Source organism: Macrobrachium nipponense, chromosome 16 (assembly GCF_015104395.2).
Source record: "Macrobrachium nipponense isolate FS-2020 chromosome 16, ASM1510439v2, whole genome shotgun sequence".
NCBI lineage: Eukaryota > Metazoa > Arthropoda > Malacostraca > Decapoda > Palaemonidae > Macrobrachium > Macrobrachium nipponense.
This window is the reverse complement of record NC_087209.1, coordinates 30,522,810-30,545,877: the sequence shown is the minus strand read 5'-3', so window position 1 is coordinate 30,545,877 and position 23,068 is coordinate 30,522,810. Positions and strand designations below refer to the sequence as shown.

Sequence of the window (23,068 nt, the reverse complement as noted above, 5' to 3'; positions counted from 1 at the left end):
AGGCCATATTGACATTTTTAAATCACATCTTCTATTAAACTTCCTCTTTCTTTTATACCTCACTTGCCTTGTAATTCACCTCCTCCTTCGACTTATTGTAATCCTTGATATTTGCTGAACTCACATGACAAAAAATCAACCACTTCCTTGTTATTTTACTTAATGATAAAATTCTGCATTTCATCGCAGTGACTTTCATTTACTGTCCTAACCTTACTCTTAGTAGTCTGTGTCCATTTCAGAGGTCTCTTCTAACAATTTTCTACACTTTCTATTTAGTCAGTCGGAATTTCCGGTTCTACTCTGTTCGTACTTCCGTTCGGCCCTCCATTTGTTTCTCTTCTCTCTCGCATTATTGTTAGATTTTGCCTTCTTCCCTCCTCGTTTCATCCGGCAGAGAGAGTAAGTAGATTTATGTAAACACTCTTTAGATTTACCTACTTCTGTGATAAACAAGGCGTGACGTCATTTGCAGATCATCACGCAATCATCTATATGAAAATGGAAACCACAGATGTATATTAACAGATTAATGTTCACTCGGCTTACAGTAAGTAAATTCCTATTTCTTCTCTATTCTCTGCCAGGGTTACTCAATATCCACACATGGCAGTATAATCATTTATACTGTATCCTGAAACCAGTCGCACAACCGTTTCATAATGAATAATTGATTCATACAAATCCCCCTTGACTCGACCAACAATATTTACCTTTTCGTTATGCTTCTGTCATCATTTCCACTTCATCAGTCAGTTTTTTTCCATGGACACTTCAAAGTGCCGTGAGTTTATGCTTCAGTAAAATCTCCATTCTCTTTCGTAATTTAATCAAAGTGCCAATTATTCTTTTGGTCCACTCTCCGACGGCCTTTCGTTTAATCAAATATGACAGACACGTTCTAGTCAACCACTCATTTACCATAATGCCACGTATCATTAATCATTCCATGCAAGGCATCTTACTGAACAGCATTTTCACTGGTGTACATCCTACAGAGATATCTACACAATACTCGAAGCAGAATATATGCCACTCATTTTTTAACTGAATAGATCCAGCTACCATTATCCTCTTCCAACATTCCGTTAAAATCATGATTCGTAAGATTTGACGGAAGTATCTTTTGTCAGAATTTCTGAAACTATTCCTTTCTTTCTTATCCAGTTTGCTCTTTCACGTCTTGCTTCATTCGTCTAGCCGAAATATTTTCGTTTCTTCCTTAAGACTTTTGTTCACGTTTCCTTCAAATATTTTCTGATCAATCGATAACATTTAATTTTTCTAACATTTTCCATTTTTTCCTTTGTATTCATTCCTGTCGATTCATTGTGTGTGTATGTTTGTGTGTGTATGCACCATTAAAATTGAGGCCAGTGTAAAAGACTAATTTTAGATGGAATATTCGTCAATAAAAGAGTTGTATTTTAACAATCATTCATAAATGAAGGTAGTACTTCACGAGTGAAATTGTTATTTTTAATCCTTATTCTTAAGCAGCAATGACTCACAAAAAAAGAGGAAAAAAACTCGTATGTGCCCATGTGGGTATGGGCCTGCTTCTTTTGAAAATGAGATATAAAATACTATTTCTCAAAGAAAGCATGAATGAATGCCTTGCTGATGCTTCAAGACGTAATCCAATGCAAATATAACTCGGAATCTTTTTCTTGCAAACTTTATTTTCCTGGAACTCATGCTCTTATGTGTAATGATATTTCTGGCCCTCCGTCATATCCAGAACTTTATAGCTTTATGTAGATAAGATTTATGTAGATTTATGTAAAATGCGCTTGCTGTGCTTCATGTCATGACTACCTAGATCTTGCTGTCTGTCTTTGCTTCTGGTTTCTATTCCAACATTGTATGAACAAGAAATCATTCTGTAGTAGCTGTAAACAGGTATGAAATTGATAAAGTGCTGTAACTATTCTGTATGTGACTTCATAGTCATAAGTCATCTTTCATGAAATGTCGAGGAAGTGACTCATCAAGAAAGGCGACCTAATCGAGAAGCAATTTTCAACATTTTAAGTTTTTTGACATTCTGTCATTTTTACACTTTCATTCTTGCTTACGTATATTTCCTTGTCATAACTTTTAGGTCATTTTTGTCAAGGCTTTCATCTTTTTTTTCAAGATAAACTAAAAGTTTGGCCCATAAAATTAACTCTGTTCCAAGTCCTGGACGCTTCCATTTCTTTTCAGCGTCGCTTTTATTCCTGTTCTGGTACAATTCCATCCTTTTGTTTTATATCTAATATGGATTTTTACTTAGCAATATTTTCGACCGCTCTGTAGCTATTTCCTTTTTTAATTTAAGCCGCGAATGGCAATTACAATCCCTTTTCTTCCTATTAACACACCTCTTCCCTCATATGACAGATCTGAGATCAGAGACAGAGAACGCTGAAGGTTAAAAGTAAAACGATTTAGAGCTGACAGCTGATAAAAGACTGATAAAGACCTATCGACTTTTGAGCATTTAGATTACAGAGAGTAACTACAAGAAAGAAAATACTGTCTGAAAGGAGGCAGAAGACTGATAAAGGTATGTCAACTCTGGAACACATAGATTAGAGATAGTAGAAAAAAAAAGTTTATATTTTGATAATAAACATAAAGAGGAGGAAGAAGAGCGAGGGTGGGGGTTTTTGATTAGACAATAGTCCCGGTTTAACCCACCAGGTGCCGCAGGTGACTTCTGCACAGAGAGGAGCTACTCAGAAGAGAATTATCAATGGCACTGAAAAGATTTGCCAAGTTCCTTGTAATGCAGGCTTTCCCGGTTACTGTAATGATCTTTATAATGAGTATATCCAGTCATCCTAAAAACAAAGGATTGACAAACAGGAAAAGTTTGGTTTCCTTATGCTTAGATGATGCAAAGTATTATTATTATTATCCACAACGTAATAAAATACTTCTGAGAAAATAAACAAGTAAAAAATGCGCTGAAGTTTCTTCAGCGCAATCGAGTTTACTGTACAGCTGTTACCGAGTATAATTAAGGCCATCGAAAATATGTCTATCTTTCGGTGGTCTCGGTATAATGTTGTATGAGCTGCGGCCCACGAAACTAACCACGGCCCATTGGCGGCTTGTCCTATGTCGTTGCCAGAAGCACGATTATAGCTAACTTTAACCTTAAATAAAATAAAAACTGCTGAAGCTAGAGGGCTGCAATTTGATGATTGGAGGGTGGATGATCAACATACCAGTTTGCAGCCCTCTAGCCTGAGTAGTTTTTAAGATCTGAGGGTAGACAGAGAAAAAGTGAGGACGGGCAGACAAAGCCGGTGTAATAGTTTCTTTTTTTAGAAAACTAAAATTAATTGACTTCGCTTTAAAGCCTCCAAGGAATAGTATGTCAACTACTGAAGATTCACAAAAGTATAACCGTCTGTAGCGAATTCTAGATTTGTCGTCGTTGGTGGATTAATTTTGCGTAATGCAAAGAACAGATTTTTTTTTATTCTTTATCTTTCAAGAATTTTCTAAAAGGCCGTAAATGTGAAGATTAAGGGCGAATACAGTAATAGCGCATTTTGGTTTATAACTAGATCAGAGAGACTGACGACGATCGAATGTATTGCGGGGAAGAGAAAGGGATATAGAAAATTCACTACCACATTCTGTTTTTCCAATCTGCCAGCATACATCCGTACACATCAGTAAAGATGCTATTTAGTTTCTGCTTCACGGGTGTATTGTAACTAGCATGACCTTCAGTTAATCACGATTAGCTTGAATGATATCAGCCATGGATATTTACCGTTAGCTTAAAAAGGAAAAGAAAGAAACAAAGAAAAAAAAAAATACCTCCTTGCTTGCCCAAGGAACAGTTTTCATGCTGGCACAAGGCTAGCTTATTCCATCAACTACAATACGGTCAATAATACTTATTCTCGAATTCATCCCGAAGGACTTCAGCAATTGTCCGAGCTATTAAAATCAACCAAATGAGTCTCTTACATTATATATCGTAATAGCTAAAAGTAGGGAATGAAAGATACTTTGTAAATTATAGCACACGCACTTAATCCATATTCATCTCCTATGCATATGTACAACTGAGGAAGTATATATGTATTCAAATGTACGCAAATGCCCAGAGACAGAATTCCTTCCTCGTTCCTCTCACTCTCACATAATTATACGGGAGCAGTTGTGCGTACTACAGAGGATTTGGCGGTCACATAGGTTCAGGTTTTAATGTATGATTTACTCTTTAACCTGTCAGTACTGTCATTTACTTCTTTAGGTTAAGATCACCTTTAACATATTGCTACAGCTCATGTACTTATATTATTAGAGCTATATATTCAAACGTTTGTGACATTTTATTCGTGCTGCAAACTCATTTGTGAATTTTTTAAACAGAAATGCAGCAACATCATTACAATCTTCACAGCTGCGACCGCGAATCATACGTACTATAATAATCCCTCACACAACAGGGGTTGACAAAATTATGAAGGATAGTAATGAAGGAAATTCAGAATCGCTTGCGGTGCAAAACCGTTTATCGTAAACACGATTCCAGGTTATCCAGTGGATACACCAATGTCCTCTCCTCGTCTCTTTAATGTCATCAAGTTTACTGTTCCGATGTACTAAGTAAAGGAGGAAAGGCCAGATTTAATCCAATAAATGTTAGTACTGAAATGGCGAAGCAATGCATTTGCGGGGTGCGGGTTTGGTTTGTGGGGATGGTGGAATGGAAGTTCGGCGAAAGGACCTATGAGTATTGTTATGAATCAGCGAGCCCACCCTTCTCCCCCCCATTTATCCTCCCTCTTCCTCCTTCCTTCCCTCTTCCCCTTGAGCCCGCCAACTGTCTGCTTAGACACAACACCATTACTATTAGACACATCGTGTTTGTAATTTCATTTCACCGAAAATCATCGCTCGCCCTAGCGATATTTCTCTTATAATCATATATTTACCTTTATCTCAGTGTTTACTTTTTAGGATGATGCTATTGGATGAGAGGGAATATGCGTAGCACTTCTATTATAATATCTTAATCAAACCCGACGTTTGTTTGGGATTTTCATTTGCTGCTCTGTTAAGACTCAAAATGCTTATCCAGATTTAAAAAATCGTTTGGAATTCGCCGTAATGAATCATGGTAATGGGAACAAAAATGCAATTTGCGTTGCAAATGTTGGCAACTAGATAGGTACAGCACCGCGCCCCCGTGACTGTGTTCACGTTTCTGGGTGGGGTGGGACAAAGGAAGCCAGGTACTGACAGCCTTTAGTGGTGCTTTTTCGTCTATCACCAGAGTAAACTTAATTTTTTCCCATCAAAGATTGCTTATGAACAGCTGTCAAGGTAGATTAGAGCTATATTTAATAATATCTTTATACAATTCACTCGCAAACTGGCGGTTTGTAGGACAAAGAGATTTGGCGCGCGTGCTCTTGTTTGTGGTGGCAGATGCGTGATGATGTTCTATGTTTATTATATACAATTTTAAAATCTATACTGATACGCGGTGTCTCATATTTCGTTTGATGAAATGTAAATCGTTTCATGAAATGGAAATCGCCCCTTAGAAAATTCCAACGAAAGAAAAAGAGATGTAAGGCAATAAGTAAGTGGACGAGCAACTGTTGTCCTGACCCCGCCTTCCGTTCCCCCACTAAACCCCCCTCCCGCAGGCAGCCGCTTTGCGGCCGCCTGCTGCGTCTTCTGGTGGTGGCAAACCATCAGTGTTGCTTCTACTTTGTGACGGAATACACGTTCAAACGCTCGCCGTCCGTCTACCCCGGCCGTGTGCCCTAGTCACTTACTACTTCCATGGCTCGCCAGTGAGAGTGAGAGCTCGACCTAACGTAAAGCCATTCCACACATGTTATTTAAGGTGCAATAGGAGGAGAAGGTTCTCCTGATGGTGAAGTTGAAAGTATATATGAATATATGAAGAGAATTGAAAGGACACGACAAACATCTTGTTGGATCTTAGGGTTTGAATGCGCAGACTCTTCTTCTTCTTCCTTCACATTCGGAGGTAAGTTCTCGAGAGAACCTGTTGAATTTAATACTCCTCTTTCCCGCCAAAGTTTGTTTGTACTCTGTCTTGACATTTATGGAAGTGTATGAATGCACTGGACTTGTCGTCACGATAACTCCTTCGTCTGTTCGTTTTGTGGTTGCTGCAGCTTCGGCTGAAGGAAATGGTCGGTGAAAATGAAAGTAAAACTGCTGCTGTGCACGTTGAGTCCCCCAAGGTCGTGCTACCGCTGTCTAACCTACTTTGTTGTGGATTAGGCAAGGACAGGCATACATGTGTGAAAGTTAGCCTTGTTAATCACTTGGGGAAATGGGTTAACCCGGAAAACGCCATTCGAAAATTTGGACTCTGGTTGTTCTTGGCGAAAAGTGTGTTTGGTTCTGACGTTGCCTAGACCACCAAGCTTTTGCTATCACTCATGAATAGATAGACATTCACTTTTGCCCCAACCGTCTTAGTTGCACACGCGCTAGTTCAAACTAGTTGTTTTTGTTTACTTTTACCGTAATTTTTCAATTGTGAAATTTTACTTTTGCCTGCCTTCGTCCTCATGCGTTGTGGTTGAGAACTTGGTGTAAATCGAGATAAAGTTGACTCTTATTGAATTTAGACATTAATTTTGGAGTTTTACCGTACTAGGCCTAAGTAATTTCTCATTAATATAGAGGCCGTTAAAACCTCTTTGATCGCTAGTGTTCCTCTTAGTTTTCTTATAATAACAAAGTTGAAAGTCCCATCCCGGACACTGAGTGAAATGTTATACCTCCTGCAGAGAGAACGGAAATTCCTTCGTGTGCCCGACATCAAACTAGACTAGGAATTGCAAGGCGCACGTGATTACCTACTATTGAATTATCAGGGTTTACGGTAGTCTGTATACTACTTAGGCCTAGGTCAGGTCTTCTCGAGGTCAGACAGAGAAAGGTGCTTCAGGTAAGCTAAAGGTAACGAAAATGTGGAGGGTTAAGAGTTTAAAGTTATGTATTTTTTAAATATGTGGTAGCCAAGTTTTAACTTGAGAATTGTTAGCCAACGTCACGTAGACATTTCTTGTCATGACATTAGAGAATTACCTAATGAACTGTCTGAACTTAGGTTTTACCTACTACGTTAATGAGTGTAGTACATGTTTTGATTATTTTGATATATTAAAATGTATATGCGATTATTTTGACATATTAAAATGTATATGCACAATTTATAATGTGTTAGTTTAAGCGTAGTTTCTTACGTATGGATCGTAAGTCGTGTTTAAGAGATTGATTTTCGTCACTCGACCTTGAAAAGGTGCCTTTCACTTCACCAATCGGCCGAATGTAAATGGAGGTGGAGATTACTCTTATTTTTTTTTTTTTTTTTATTAAACTTGATCTCATTGGTGTTCTTGTAATTGAATACTTATATTTGTGTTTGGTCCAATTTAGTTAAGGTTTCTGAGGTAATGAAAAATGTTTAAAGGAATGATTCACATCACTGTCGAGATAATTCGAGTCCTATTTACCAATTTGTAAGCGATACTGAAGTGACAGACCTCGAGAACTTTCTCGACTGGATCTTAATGACGGTTGGGGTTAAAGAGGTTATCTGAAAATAGGCTTAGATACCTGCATCATTATTCTTCATATGCTCGAGAAAAGGCAGCGTATACATATATATTGGTCGGTCGGCTTATCAAGATTGCCGTTCTGTTTGATGCATTCTTTAAAAATTAAATGAACGCTATTATGCCCGATGTCCACAGATTCCGAAATATAATATTTGCAAGATATTGTAAAGTATCGACAGTGTCCTTTTGTGTACGAAAGGTTAAATGAAATAATATTTCTGGGTATATAGGGCTGAGAAATTAGATTCTTAAGTTTTTTCGTGGTATTTGAGGAAGGTGACGTTTAATATTGTGACGCGTTATTGCGTACCTCGAAAGCTGTGCATGAATTCCCATTGCATAAACCTTTACCAAAACACACACATATTTCCGTTTAACCCCGTAAGGTTTGGAAAAGTTGAGCTCAAGATGAGTTGAAGGTTGTTAGCGTCTGTTTGCCATGGAAGCAAGTTGTTAGAATAAACATTAATTAATTTTTCATGTTGGTTCTAGTTTTGTGTTTCTTGCCTAGTACTATTTAATTTACTAAATTCTACGTTATCACTTTGCTGTGGCCAATACTGCTGGCTCTTTTATTTCCCTTCATATGTACTGGTTACTACCTGTTAACTAAAGGTATCAACACAGGAGTACGCACATGGGCTAGGGTATTTGATCTTTAGTATGGGATTGTTTTGCTTGGTCAAAAAATATTGTTGCTATCCAACATCCAAGGGTCTCAACTGCAAAGTCACGGTAGATTATCTTTTTATGCTGTTGGAGAGAGAGAGAGAGAGAGAGAGAGAGCGAGCTTGTAGATCGCTGTAGATCGCAGATATCAAGTTTAATAGTGGTTTGTCATTGAGAAGCAATTGTTTCGGAAGGCCGCAGGTAACGGTGGATGGCCTCAGTATTAGAGATGCTGTTCTTAATATACAGCCAATAAATTTCAGCACTCGAGTGTTCGTTTTTATTCCCTTCAGTTGTTCCAGCCGTAAGATTACACCTGACCCCCCGAGTCACCAGGAATGAAAATATTTTTATCTTACCACTGTCAGTTAAATAATTTTCTGTGTTATAGCTTTGAAGGTTTGACAGCTACTATGAACTATTTCAATTTAGTATTTTCCATGCATGAATTTATGACGTGTGTTCTGCAGGCGCCATCGGCGGAAGGGGATTTTATAACCTTACAAGGTAATTGATGTCTTACTCTGTAAATTTCAGGTTTTGTAAGCAAAGGTGCATGATACCAGGTGTATTTGTACGACAAAGATTTAGAATATCTTATGGTGCTTAACCAATATCTATTAACAGGTTAGTAGGGTTGTCATGAGGAGGTTCAAGTTTTGAGGGTCTTTTAATATATATATATATATATATATATATATATATATATATATATATATATATATATATATAATCATGGTAATTTATTGTAACTTTTGAAGGCTAGGCCCAACAGAATAGGTTGTTAGAGCATGGACCTATAAATGATGTGCACCTGTGCAGGAGTTAAACTTTTCAAAACTCAGACTGTAATGTGTTTATGCCATACTAAGCTTTTGTAACATGCTGTGTATCTTTAGTATTTTGGTGTCATGTAGTTGTGCCCAGTGTTTGGAGAACTTGAGAAAACTCTCGCCTTGGTGTATAGTATGCTGCTACGTCCCAAGGATTCCCACATTTCCTGTCTATTAGGTTATCTTTTTACCTATACGTATACACCTATTTATAGGGCCCAGTTTAAATGACTAGTCTGGTGTGTTTTTGTACTGATCTGTTGCTTTTGTCCTGTCAGACAATGTTGACGTACGGTAGTAACCTCCCCCCCCCCCCTTTTTTTTTTTTTTTTTTTTGGTTATTCCTGCACTTATTATTTTGAGAATCATCTGTCAGCCGTAGTGTGTTAACGCGAACCATTCCAATTAGTACTTTGCTTAACATGCATCTTTATTTGATGACAAAGGCTTAAAATGGCGTTGTGAACAAACAAGAAATACATATGGTGATTGAGTGGTATGGTAAGCAAACGAGAATAGAGAAAATAAATTGTTGGCCATTGTTCCTGAGGTTAGTCCTGCCTTTGGTAGGATGACCTATATGGGCTTCTCTTTTAAGTACTTGGGGAAAGTGCCCTGTAGACATCTTGGTAATGTGCTCTTAGGTAGCTATGCTTAGTTTGTTGAATAATGATAATAAAAAAATATTAAAGTACCAATTTAATCATGTATTAGTGGTGAACATCAAACCGTGCCGAATGTTTCTGGTAATTACCTGTGATATTAATTTTGGGCACATTCTTATTCTAGGTTTCCATTAACTAGTTTTATTGTTTATTATATCTAAGATTTCTATAAAACTTAAAACCCTGACGTTAAGCAGTTACATTGTAAAACGAGCCTGCTATCTACTACTACAGGAATTATTACTTGACCAAACCCTATCAGTTTATAGAACAAATTTTGAATGGTTATCAATTATTCACCAAGCATCTGGTGTAGGTTGCTTAGCGAGAGTTCAAGTTGGGGGGGGGGGGGGATTTAATAAAAAAAAAACTACGTGGTACTACTTTGATCAACGGGTAGGTCGATGTTGCCTTAGTAATGTTATATGGGAACAGTCTCCAAGCTGCTAAAGTATCGTGATCTTGGGTGGGAGCGTTCAGTCGTTTCAAAGGTGCTGCAGTGTGCTAGATAATGCCTGGATGAATCCGCCTGGTTGGTATTACAAGAGGGCCAATTCATATCTGTGTTAACATCCTGCGGAAATATAGTTTCTTACTCCAGATTAGCCAAAGCGTTCTTACAGTCTGCACGGTATCTTTTGAAGGTTGTTGGGTGTACATTGTTACCATGTGAAATTCGTCCTAACACTCGTAGAGTACATTTAAACTGCTTCATACATTTAATCGAGTACAGTTTTAATGTTTATCCGTCTTTTTATAAGTGAACCTGAAGGTCAGATAGACTTCGAGTAAATTCCGCCTTTGATGCGTAGATAGGGATTTTGGGGAAGGGAGCCAGGTGGGATGGGTGGATCCGTAGCGCTGGTAACCTTGTCAAATGACCTCCACAGTTGGTGGAGAGAAAAGGTAGGAGGTTCTTTTAGTTGAAGATGGCTTGTAAAGATGTTTGTTTTTAAGGTAAGCCTCTACTGAGATTAGGCCACGACTGGAATTGGAGAGTGTATACTTGCAAGTTTTAAGACTTCGCACATCACTGTGCTTACTGGAAGACGTGGTGTATTTTAGTATGTTATGAGCTCTAAAATATGTTTTAATATTCCACGTTAGCTTGGAACTGCATTAATTGTCATTTGGATATAGCTTACATGTCATTTGAGTGTAGCTTTTCGTCCTGATGTAATAACACAAGAGTATGGTCGGTATAAACCGAACATTTCCTAAAAATACCAAAAGGGTTATGTAAGCAGACTGCTTTACGAAAGTAGGGATGTTGGATGTGACCATATCTGTCAAGTAATACTTGGCTTCAATTGTGGCTTCAAGGTGAGAGTCGAGTTTCAGAGATTTGGAAGAGCAAATTAAGGGAGAGGTAAAGGTGGTGTTATGAAGGTGAATTGCCTCTTGGCATAAATTTAAGGGAGAAAGGTAATGTTGGTGTTATGAAGGTGAATTGCCTCTGACATAATTTTTAAATTTCCCCATCACTTGCTTGGTCGCCATCACCGTCACCTACCAAGGGCCATTTCTTTGGTACTCACATTGCATACCGTTCAAAGCTGAATGTTTTACGGTAGATGATGTTATTCTTGGTCAATTTATTTCTGTTGCTTTCGTCTTGATTTCTGTAATAATCGTCGGTTGTTACGCAAACCCAGCTATTGGGTGATGTCTTTGCAAACGTATTGGTCAATAAAGTTTAAGTTGACGTCCAGCGTGAAATGTGTTAGTGTCAGGTTTTCTGTTTTATTATCGGAAATTTAAGGAGGTATGTGGATGGCAAGGGTCCAGCCATATATGGTGGATGTGGCATAACCCTGACCCGTTCTTTTTTTTGTTGGTGAATGGTAGATAACCAGTATGATGGCTAGGGTGCGGATCATTTTGTGGAAAGGGGGGTTTGAGGCGGGGGCGGGTGAAGGATGTCGGGTTGAAGAAAATCATGTTTGGTACTATAGCTCATTTTGGTTAACGAAGTTTCTAACGGAAAAGGCCTTTTTGGAAATGAAAGTGTTTTGCTTCAGGTTGTTATCGTGTTCTATTGTCAAAATGTATGATTTTTTAGCATAACGAGGAGTATCAAACTTTACAGATTTGACAGAAGCTGTTCACTACAGTGTGTTGTTATCGTGTAGCTTGTGTGACTTATACATATGCCGAAGCGTTTACGTCGTAAGATTAAGGTTTAAATAAAATGTTTGCATTTTGTACTTGTATGATGTCACTTATTCTTTTATGTTGTATGACGTATACATAATTCTTGAATGCCGTACATAACGGATTTGCCTGTGATGCGCATGACTGTATTATTTGTTTAACTGTCGGGTATTATCCAACCGATTTTAGTCTGTCAGCCGACACAGATATTAAAAGTGAAAGCCTGGTACGTTTATGCAACGGATGAATTGAGAAATTATTGGCATCATCAACTGACAGCAGTTGCGATCTCGTCTGTGACGATGGGAGGACAAGTTTAACGTTGTCGAGAGAAGCCTTTTGAATTGGTAAGGGGCTCTTCAAAGGTGTCTCTAACGAACACAACAATTTAGCGCATGCATTCGTGTGTGCAACATGCGTAAGCTTAGCAGTGATACGTAGATTGAATGAGTCAGTCTCCGAAGACGGTGACTCATGCTGAGCCACTGAGGGAGAGAACAAAGACAACCATCATGTTTTCTCTTGATAGCAAAATTTTGGGCCATACTTCTCCCCTAATCCCTTTCCCCCATTTTCGGCTATTGGTTCCAGAATGTATTACCCTTCCGGTAATGGCAGGTGCTTTAGAATTAGTTTCAGAGTTCTCTTATTCACCCTGGTTGCCGCTCAACGCAATAGGACAGTTGCCAAAAATATTCTATGTAGCGCAATTCACTAGTTAGGCCAATTGGGACCTTTTAACGGAAAGCTTCAAAATCAAGCCATATCCGTGCACATATATATAGTGTGTGTGTTTGTAAGTGCCTTCCTGATTCATTTTGATCCACAGGAAATTTTGTTGTAGGCTAGTTTGATATCTAATTTTCACACCGATTCTTTGCCCATGATAATTCTAGATGTAGCCTAGATTTAGGTGGAAAGAGACTGATGTGTAGCAGAGAAGGAAACGTGAAATGAGCATGAACATACAATATATATATATATATATATATATATATATATATATATATATATATATATCTCTGATCGCCACGAAGGAGGGGTCCAGTGCTCTCTCTCTCTCTCTCTCTCTCTCTCTCTCCTCTCTCTCTCTCTCTCTCTCTCTCTCTCTCTCTCTCTATATATATTATATATAATAAATATATAGATATATATAATATATATTATAATATTGCTGATCGCCACGGAAGGAGGGGTCCAATGCCGTAGAAAGTTCTTCAATTTGACTAATGTGGCCCATTTACCTTGAAGGCGAGTGAAATTAAAGGTCAGTTGCTTGGTGCCAGCTGATGTTTTGAACGATACCAGTAGAAGTTTCTGTTTTGTCTAGGGTAACTTGGTGTAAATTTCACTGAAGGATAGTTAACGGTTTTGTTTATGTACTAGTTCTAAAGGTGTTTGGTAATGGAACGGTGTTTGTCCTTCACTGTTTAAACAGGGCCTGACATGCATCTCTAGGGAATTGGTAGCTTATTGTAATTGGAACAATTTGCGGGTTACACTTGGTATATGCAGAAGTAGTGGTCGTATTATTGGTTGTACTGTCTTTGGTAGTTTGTTACGTATAAAACGCCCAAGCCTTCCGTCCTTTGAAATAGTTTTTACGTAAACCATGTGTTTTTTTTTAAGTCTCCTGTCGTAACCCGACCTTTATCCAACCTGTCCTCCGGTAGCACGACTCCTTTTAGACAAAGTTAGAATAAGTTTTGGTATTATATACGCTGCCTACCTTAATTATCACGCTGTCGTCTAATTAACTCGAAGGATCTGGATGAAGCGACCTCCTGCAGTGGTTGGTAGAGGAATGGGGGCCTGCCTAGGGAGGGAGGAAGGTACCGATTCTAAACCTCTTCTTTTGTACCCCCCCCCCCCATCTAGCCCATCCGAGCAACCACGTCATCTCAGTTTTCTCAGGAAACAGCCTCACCCTCTTTCCCCCTTTTCTCATTTTACCATCACGTCCACGCTTCGTTTTTTTCTCTATTCTGTAGGGATGTTCTACAATTGGTATTCGTCGGTAGAGGGAGATGGATGTTAGGTTCAATAGGCAAATCATCGATAACATTTGATTACTTACATGGTTAGATGTATTAAAAAATTAGGACAACCTCGTCTTGAGTGTCGTTGTCATTCAAGTACATATCTTTGAAAGTAGATTTTAAAGGCTAAGGTGTGATTATTTTGAATATCGATTACCTAGCGTGTGCCTAGTGGCTTTTAAATCTAAAGTGCGTCACATTGTTGATATATGTTTGAATAATTTACATTTTTGGTTGAAATTACCTCTGAGAGAGAGAGAGAGAGAGAGAGACGAACGGTGTGGCGCAACGTCTCTAGTTCATGAAGTGAGACGTGGGTGGCGAAAGTGAAGTTGTTTTGCTGGTCAAGGTTTAATGTTTCTCTCCCAGTCTCTCTGACTGAGGTTCTTTCAGGCTTCTCTTTGAAACGGCCTTGCTTGGCAGATGGCTCGTTGTTTATCGAGATAATTTAGCTTCACACATCTACATTTTTCCATTAGAGGAAATTTCTTGAATTCCGCTATTTGTTTCCTCAGAGCTATTACGGTTTGAAGTAGAGTGCTATATCATATATCTATATATATTATATATTATATATATAATAATATATATATAATATATATAAAACAAACGTTCTCCTTCATTCTTGCATTACCGATTGACATCACTTTGGTGGGAAGTGGTTTCACCAGTGTTATGCAAGAGGTTAATGTGTGCACAGCTTTTGTAATGGAAGTGAAATGTGGATTCCGAATAATTTAATTTTTTAAAATTTTTGTCACGATTGAAGAACAAGTTTTAATTCTTCTTACATATCCAGTTGGTAAAATTTAGGAAGACTAGTGAATGATTTCATTTTTCTTGTACTAAAACAAAACATCTATACAACTAGTGAGGCTCTTTCATTCTCCTTAACCTTCAGTTCGCCTTGCTGTATAAAATTTTCAGGACTTCATGCACTAGATCTAGAAAGCAGTCCTAGTAGCTTAGAAATACGAATTCAGACATGATGTTTAAGATAAGTTATATCGCCTTTGATTAAGCAATTGCTGGTCAGGAATCCAAGTGCTATTGTTTGCAATATCCTCTATTTATGTGACCTTTTTATAGGACTATTTTGTAGTGCTAATGTTCTTAATGCTTAGAGGTATAACTGCTTTGTAATTAGCTATTCAGATAGGAAGTTAATGACAAATGTGTTCCGTTTTCTAGCATTTGGCTGGATATCCACAGTGATGTTTAAGAATCCATCGTCGAAAAGACCCTAGTATTGAGAAGGATGTAGTAGTTGATGTCCTTGGATTTTTTTTTTTTTTTTTTTTTTTTTTTTGCTGAGGGGTGGAGGAATGTTTTTGAAGGAAGAGCATGGGGGCAAGGCGGTAGGAGTGGTTGGGGGAGTTGTTGCCTTCTTATGCCTACCAAAGTTTGTCCGTTGGCCGGGACCTCGCTGTATTTGGGCCAAGCGCACTACTTTTGGCGGGAAAATTGTTCCCTCCTAAGGGTCCTTTATATCCTTTTGAGCATAGTATGGAGAGGGTTTCTAATATTTACTTATAACTTTTTAGCTATTGTATACTCTTTGAGAAACTGCCGATTTTATAACAAGGTGTTACTACACCATTTATCGCCAGTGTTGCAGCAAATATTTAATAAGAGCTCTGTTGTGTATGGTATATTCCGGCTTTCCCAGTTAAAGGAACAAAAAGCTGAGGAAAAGATCGGTGACTAGACGAAATTATGGTTGGGTAGGTTTACCGTCCGAGGGTCTTGAGAATACCATGGTTAGTCTTGCTGGATACAGCCAGTAGGCCTACACCGGTCATTTTTGAGTTCGGCGCGGCCAAAGAAGTGTGTTTAGTGTGAGATTTTTGAACACAATTTTCGTCAAAGTTTTCTCATAGGTTTCGCGTTAAGAGGTCACAGTACTGAATTGCGTCGTTTCTGAGTTCCGTAATGTCAAGTTGACAAAGTGAATGATCATACTTTAAGTCAGAAGAAAGCTCGATATTTCATGGCGGTAAAGTAGTGAGTACGTTATTCTCCTTGGATCCTTGTTCGCCGAGTAGCCTTATCTGTCATCACTTGAACGGTACTGTAATAATGAAGTTTTACTTGGAAATGGCTAATGTGATAAGATGATGACTGTCGGTGCAAAGCATCCTAACTAAAAAGTGACAATTTGCATTTTGCATTGTAGTCAAAAGATGTGCCCGCTTTCAGCAGCTGAATAAGCAATTTTTTTCTTTTTATCTGCCCTCTGCTTTATTGCTTTGAATAGTTAATTGAACAAATAACTATTCGGTAATTATTTGATGAAATATTTTACCTGTACAACTATTTGATGCTTATACTCCGTTTAATGAATAGAAGTCATGATTTATTCCTGGACAGTGTTTGTATGTCCCGTGAAAATGCCTTTATTCTAGGATGCTTAAAGAAGAATGTTTGGAAGTTCAGGCTTGGTACCGTGTGAACGCCGTGTGACTTGCGTCAAACTGTCCGGTAGATTTTGAAGAAGCACATCACGTGAATTCTGAACGTTCGTTCATGGTTTCCCTGCCATCATGGACTAAGCTTCAGGATTAAGATTCCGCTAATGTTTCATAGATACCTTAGTGATGGTTCATGTAGTTTGTTCCCACTTTATTTCTCGGGCTGGATTGCTACATCATGAGGCATAACTGTGTGAGGTTAGGATCTCAAAATATTTGCAGTGTATTAAGGTGGGTTTTGAAGCTAGCCTTATGGAGAACGCAGTATTTCACCTTTACATTTAAACTTAATATCTCCATTATCACTTCTATCACAAAACTGTCACTGGTATATTTATGGTCAAATTGCGCCACAGACGCAATTATAAAAGTGTTGGGCTCATCATTTTGGGAAGCAGAGGTGCTCTCCCACTGTTTGTGTTGGAGATGAGGAGGGAGGAGGGGAAAGGAAGGAGATGGAGAAGGGTGGGTGGTGGGTGGGTAAGAGAAGTTGGTGGAGGTTCTTCCTCAAATACACAGGCATTCGTACATACGCACTCACCCTCCCGGCATGGGTGGCTGGTTGGCTGGTCTGGGTAGATGGCTGGACGGTGCTTTTGGGGAGGGAGGTAGGGAGAGGGGAAGGACTGGCGGGCTGTTGGTTCTACCTGTGGAGTGTAGTTCAGCAGCAGCGTGTCTGGTCGCAGCCGCCGCCGCCGCTCGCATCGATCCTGGTGGTGCCTCGCTGCCATTTCCATCTGGTGGAGGGGTTGTTGGGGTTTTGGGAGTGAGAAGAGTCTGGGTGGTGTATTGCTGGTGCTTTGGTCGTACTCACACTTACCTTCTTTGCCACGGCGCCGCCTTCAACGGGAGACGTGAGTCCACGTTGAGGGGGTCCCTTATAATCTTGGGAGAGCAAGTGTCACTCCTTGCATTCAATCCCCTTCAACATTTGAGGTCACGTGCTGACCTCTCCCGCCACGCCCGTACTCTTTTGTCCTGATATGGCAACACGGCAACAACCCACGTGACACTCTCCCCGTAATATTCTGCGAATCAACTGGATAGCCTGGATCCAACCTTTGGGAATCTGGAATGTCGTGGAAACCGAATGTCGCCTACCTCCAGATCCATCTGCATACCAGAGATAACTATCTTTCATATATATGTATTATATATATATATATATATATATATATATATATATATATATATATATATATATATATATATATATATATATATTGCGCCAATTTTGGGGTGCTTCATATGAAGATAAATATTGGAGTATTGGCACCAAACAACGTAAGACTTACGGACTCTCCCATCAATGGAGTTTGGGCTTCGAAGAGATAGCAAAGTCGTTGGAGGTAAAACGGCTCTCTCTCTCTCCTCTCTCTCTCTCTCTCTCTCTCTCTCGTGCGCAGTCACGCAAGCACACGCTTGATTTACACACATTGACCTGCACAACATTTATTTTCCGAACCCGATTTATCCCTCTGCCAGTTGGCCACTTCTTGCTCAGGCCTGACGCAGTGAGGAAATGTATAATCTGGAAGGTGCGCGTTGGTCATACTATGAAGTTTGCTATGTTCCATTAAGGGATGCGGCCAAAATAGTTTTGATTCTGAAAGAGATTTATGAAATATATTTCTGTTGCCATCGTCCATACCCTTTAAACTGTGTGATAGTAAGTTCACTCCTTCGGTCTTTAGGTTCCAGCCGCTTTAAAGTCATTATTCGGAACTTTGAATTATTTTTTCTTTTCATACGGTGAGCATTTCGTCATGTTTTTGCCACTGTACTGAGTCATTGATATCCAAATTTTAGCGTCAGTTTTTCAGTGAAACGTTCAAATGCCCTGAATGTGTTGACGGCGGCAACTAGGGGTGGTCTATTTCACGGAAGAGACTAATAAGTCTTATAAATAGTTTTTTCTCTCTCTCCATTTCTCCATTGTTTTGTTTTTGTATGCTTTAGAGGATTTCATGATGGATCTTCAAGTCTTATTAATATTTACAATATTTTCATAAGCAAAGTCCTATAATTATTATAGCGACTGTTTTATTCTCATAATTTGTTACCATGTTAGTTGCCTCTGGTAAATAACTAGGTAACAAGTAAAACGTCGGGGTTATTGACTCGAGGACGGCCTGAAATTCCCTTGTGTTAATCGTGAAGTGGCTGATTGCAAAGAGGTAATATATGGAATGGGGTTTTGTATTTGATTTTTTAGCCATTCATTCATTTCCGTAAGTCCATCAGTGTTTATTAGGGAAAAAAGTGCTTACGTAGGAACTTAGTAGAAAAGAAAAATGTGGAAGTTTGATGTTTTAGAAACAAGAGGTGAAGAGTACCGACCTTCATCCTTTAAAGCACAAGGATCATTCTGTCATAATGTATTATTACGGGGGAAATGCATGAAGTGTTGTAATACTAAAGGACATTAAATTCTGCCTCTTCTCACGTTTCGTCATTGAATGCCAGTTGTGAAAAGCCTTAAAACTATTATTGTTGATGAGGTTAAAGTGGCGCTACAATACAGGCTTCCTGTTTATATATAGCAAAGTAGAAGCGGTGATGAGTGGTGGGCAAGGGTCAGTTTATGCTTATTGAAGATATTTGTTGCATAACTTGATTAGCCAGTGTTTTTTCCTGTTGAGGAAATATTATCCAGGAAGAAGATTGATTGTAACATGTTTATCGTGGATTGTAAATCTGTATAGTTTCCTTCATGCTGTGTTTATGTAAAAACAGAAGAATGTCCTCGTCTTTAGTCGGTAAGGTAATCTTTCCATCCATAATATTCAAGTATGCTCGGCAAATAAAGCAAGTTGCACATTTACTATTTAAAAATTAACGTAATACGTAACTGATTTTATAAGTTCTTTAGATGCATTCATGTGTCAAAATAGTTGCAGAGTATGAGTCGGTAGCTGTCGCTGTCTAGTTCATTTTTCGTAGCAGCTAGGGAACGCATTTCTTGTAATAAAGTCCATGGTTTTGTCTTCTCTCGTTAAAATTCGTTGTTTATGCTGTCTATAACAGACGAGAAAAACCTAGGCATTTTTCAAGTATAAAATTGAAAATACCTAGTTTACAATGTGATACTTGGTCGCTGAAAGTAGCGGACCTTCAAAATATTTGTGTCGACATGTAAGTAATTATCTTGTGACAAATGCGATAGCTTCAACTATATTTTAGTCATGTTCCCATATATTCAAATGTTGAATTTTCACTCGGTGGGCAGCTGAATTATTTCCACCGTGAATGAAATCAGTGTTAGCAGGTTTGATTGAAACGTTCACTGACAGAAAAATTGGAGGTCGCGAAAAACGAGGACGTGTGTAATATTCTTGACATTCACAAAAAGGAGCAATAAACCTCGAAGAAAGACGTCGACTTATGTTTCATGTTTCAGGAATTCTTGGCATGTCTTGGGTACGCTGACTGTCCTTTATGGTTGTAATTTAAAATTTTCCTAACAGCTGTTATGAGGTTGCCACTGAATTCCATTATAATTTTTCAATGAAAAGTATTTATTGATATAAATTTGGTCGCTAATTCATAGTCTCTTAAATTTATTGATGACTTATGCATTGTATTTTTGTGTTTTTATTTAAAGGTTTAAAGATAATAACATTCTTCAACAGTACCCAACCTGTTTGAATATACGGTAAGTAAGACTTCAGCGGTAACTGAAAGAACGATCACCGACTTCATTTTGCTTTTTTTTATCTTTGCAATTATTGTTTTCGTATTAGAGGTTGAGTAATGTTTTCTAATCTGTAACCCCTCTCCCCCTTCATAAGCAAACCCTTTCTTATCTTGACTGTGCACCACCGGCGTTGCGAAATATAGCTTCGCACAAGGATCTGCGATACGCTATTCAGTAGCTTTCACTCGTAAGCTTTCTCGATTTTTGCTTTGTATATGACATTCCCTGTTAGATCAATTTACCTTGAAATAATTGTCACCAAGGAAGATAAGACTGCAACAAATTGAAATCTTAGTATGTATGGTATGGCCAGCTCTTCACACCATTCACTTCCAGCGCATAGAATTCCCGGCATTTTGGATGGGTAAGTGTTGTTTGTGCCTTTTGTAAAGGCTGATGTCTTGCCGCACATTTCTTGCATTGGCAAAGTGTGCGCGTGGCCTATTTGTTCGACATGTTATTTGTCTTCGTCAATTCTTCATACGACGCTTAACTATTTTGAATTTCTTCAAACGACACTTAACTATTTTGACAAGTATTTGTTTTTCATTGATAGTTGCGGCCAGTTGCATATTTCGTAGATGTGCTGATTTTCAGAGAGCAGATATTTCGTGCCTGTGGTCATTCATTCCGTGAATGTGTTAGATCTCGGGAAGGTCACTCGGCTGACGTGGAGAAGCCCTAGGGCCTAGGTAGGGCTATTGCAAGGGCAGTCTGTGGAAAGTCACTTGATTCATTCACTTTGCACTATTAGTTATCGTTTATATTGAAAAAAAGGCAATAGAACATCTTGCACAAATATCTACCACTATAACTTCGAATGTGAATGAGAATATAAATAAGCTTCCCGCAAACATTAATTAATGTTGGACAAAACTGGGTCACGTCCCCAAGTGGCGAAACTTTCCATTATCTTGCGGCCTAGGAATCTTGTGCAAGGCTGAACCTTTGCGAATTATTGTCGGCTAACGACTCTTATATCAGTCTTGCACGATAAGCATGAGCAGGTCGAGGCTTTCACATTTGTAGAACCGGAAACCAGAAGGGTTATCTTCTTTTGTTTCAGTTTATTATAAAACTTGAAACAGATTATAATGAATAAAAACTTTTATCTGTTGATGGGATCACTTGAGTTAACATCACCTTGGGAGAATTTTCAGTCTATCAGAACATATAACACCTTCTGAATTGGCCAGTTATCCTTGAATATGGAATGTTCTAATGTGAATGCGTCAATTTCGCGTAATTGATCTTTGAATAACCTAGTTTATTTGTTTATTGGAGAGTAGTTTTGATTCTCTTGGGTTATTAAACCCTTATGAGCCCCAATTAGGGAAGGAATATTGTTTTTTCTCAAGATACCAACCTAAGTTAGGATTTTGTTTTATCTAGTTTCATAATTAGTTCCCACTTGTACTCATTTATAAAGGAGAAACTTGAAGTGGGTATTATGAACATTTTGAGCGCAACCACAAATAAAATGGCGCTGAATAATCCCTGTGGATTCCAGTGCTTGGCTTCAAGTCTAAATTTCATATTCCATTCCATTCCAACAACAAATAATACTACGTTCCTGTTCACTTGGCGTAACTATTTTGAAAAGAAGTTCACAATATGTCTGTAACAAATTTGGAATAGTTTAGGGCAGCAACGTACTGTATTGTGGTTGCGGTTAATTTAAAGAGGCCAGACAAACACTAGCAAGTATCCTTGCCTCCAGAACGTAGAGATGTTTCATAAAGTTGGCATTGTATACCTGCATTCGTGTATTGAGTTGTGAAGCAACAATATTTCCCGTAGAGGCCCCCGGGGGGGGGGGGGGGTTGTTTGTGGAATGGACGGTTCTGCCATGGTCAGGTTAATATATCCGATTTGTTCTTAAACTTTAAATATTTTTTATTAATTTTTATTTTGTTTATTTTTTCTATCAAGCTCGTGAGGTAATTAATTTGTATTTCACTCGTGTGAGCTCATTATTACTCTCTCTCTCTCTCTCTCTCTCTCTCTCTCTCTCTCTCTCTATCTATATATAATTATATATATATATATATATATATATTTTATTTATATTTATTTATTTATTTATTTATTTTATTTATTACACACACATACACAAACTTGGGAGGCATAAGTACGAAAATATTGATGGGCAATTTGGGAACGGGGAGAACCATGTGTAATTTTGGATGGAACCACTTTGATTTCTGTTCAATGTTTACAATTTGATTAGCATAAAATAATTAAGTCTCCAAGTCTCTGTAGTTGTATTTTCTTCTGACAGGCCAGGTACGTAGTGTTCTCTCCCGTGCATTGGTGAATGACGTAGTTGTTGGCTTTTTCTTGCATCAGTGAATGGGAGACTTTGCCTTGGTAAGTATTATGCAAGTCGTCGTTTAGGAAGATAGTTTTTGTTAAGTGGGAGGAAGAAAGTCAGTTTGTTTAGTGTGTTGAGGATTATGGTGATGTTGGGAAAATCATGATTAATAAAGTTTAGTCGGGACTAAGATTAAAATGCTCATGTTGCTTTATGCCTGGGTTAAACTGTGAATAACAAATTTTTAAACAGGCGACTTCAGGAAAATTGCCTTAGTTTCTAGAAACCGGGGTTTAAAATTTGCAGTTATTAAGGAGAAAATTTTTATATGCCATAAATTCGAAATTAAATTGCACTTGAAAAGCAAGATTTGTAAATGATAAACTGTCCATGCGGTTGACCAAATTTTTTTTTAGAAAGATAAGTGATGGGAAATGAAGAATTTCAGGTAACGACACCGTAAGAATATAGCTGGTCTTGCTTGACCGTTGGACAAATGATAGCCCGGCCTTTCATGTGATGACAAAAGTTCATGTCACAATCAGCTGCGTGTTATGACATCCAGAGAAGATTGTCTGGTTGTGTGGGGCTAAATGGA

At 38.4% G+C, this 23,068-nt stretch overlaps 1 protein-coding gene across 3 annotated transcripts in view; it reads left to right on the top strand.

The window, feature by feature from the left end:
• The window catches only part of LOC135195638 (brain tumor protein-like), a 115,837-nt gene that overhangs the window by 58,098 nt on the left and 34,671 nt on the right, over positions 1 to 23,068 (top strand). The window contains exon 1 of one of the 3 annotated variants that reach the window (XM_064221995.1): positions 5,712 to 6,019. The exons of 1 other annotated variant lie outside the window; for it this stretch is intronic. The gene's annotated coding sequence lies outside the window, so the exon portion shown is untranslated. Of the gene's footprint in view, positions 1 to 5,711; positions 6,020 to 22,444; positions 22,527 to 23,068 lie in introns of those variants that run through there. One more of the 3 variants, XM_064221997.1, reaches the window with a different exon arrangement.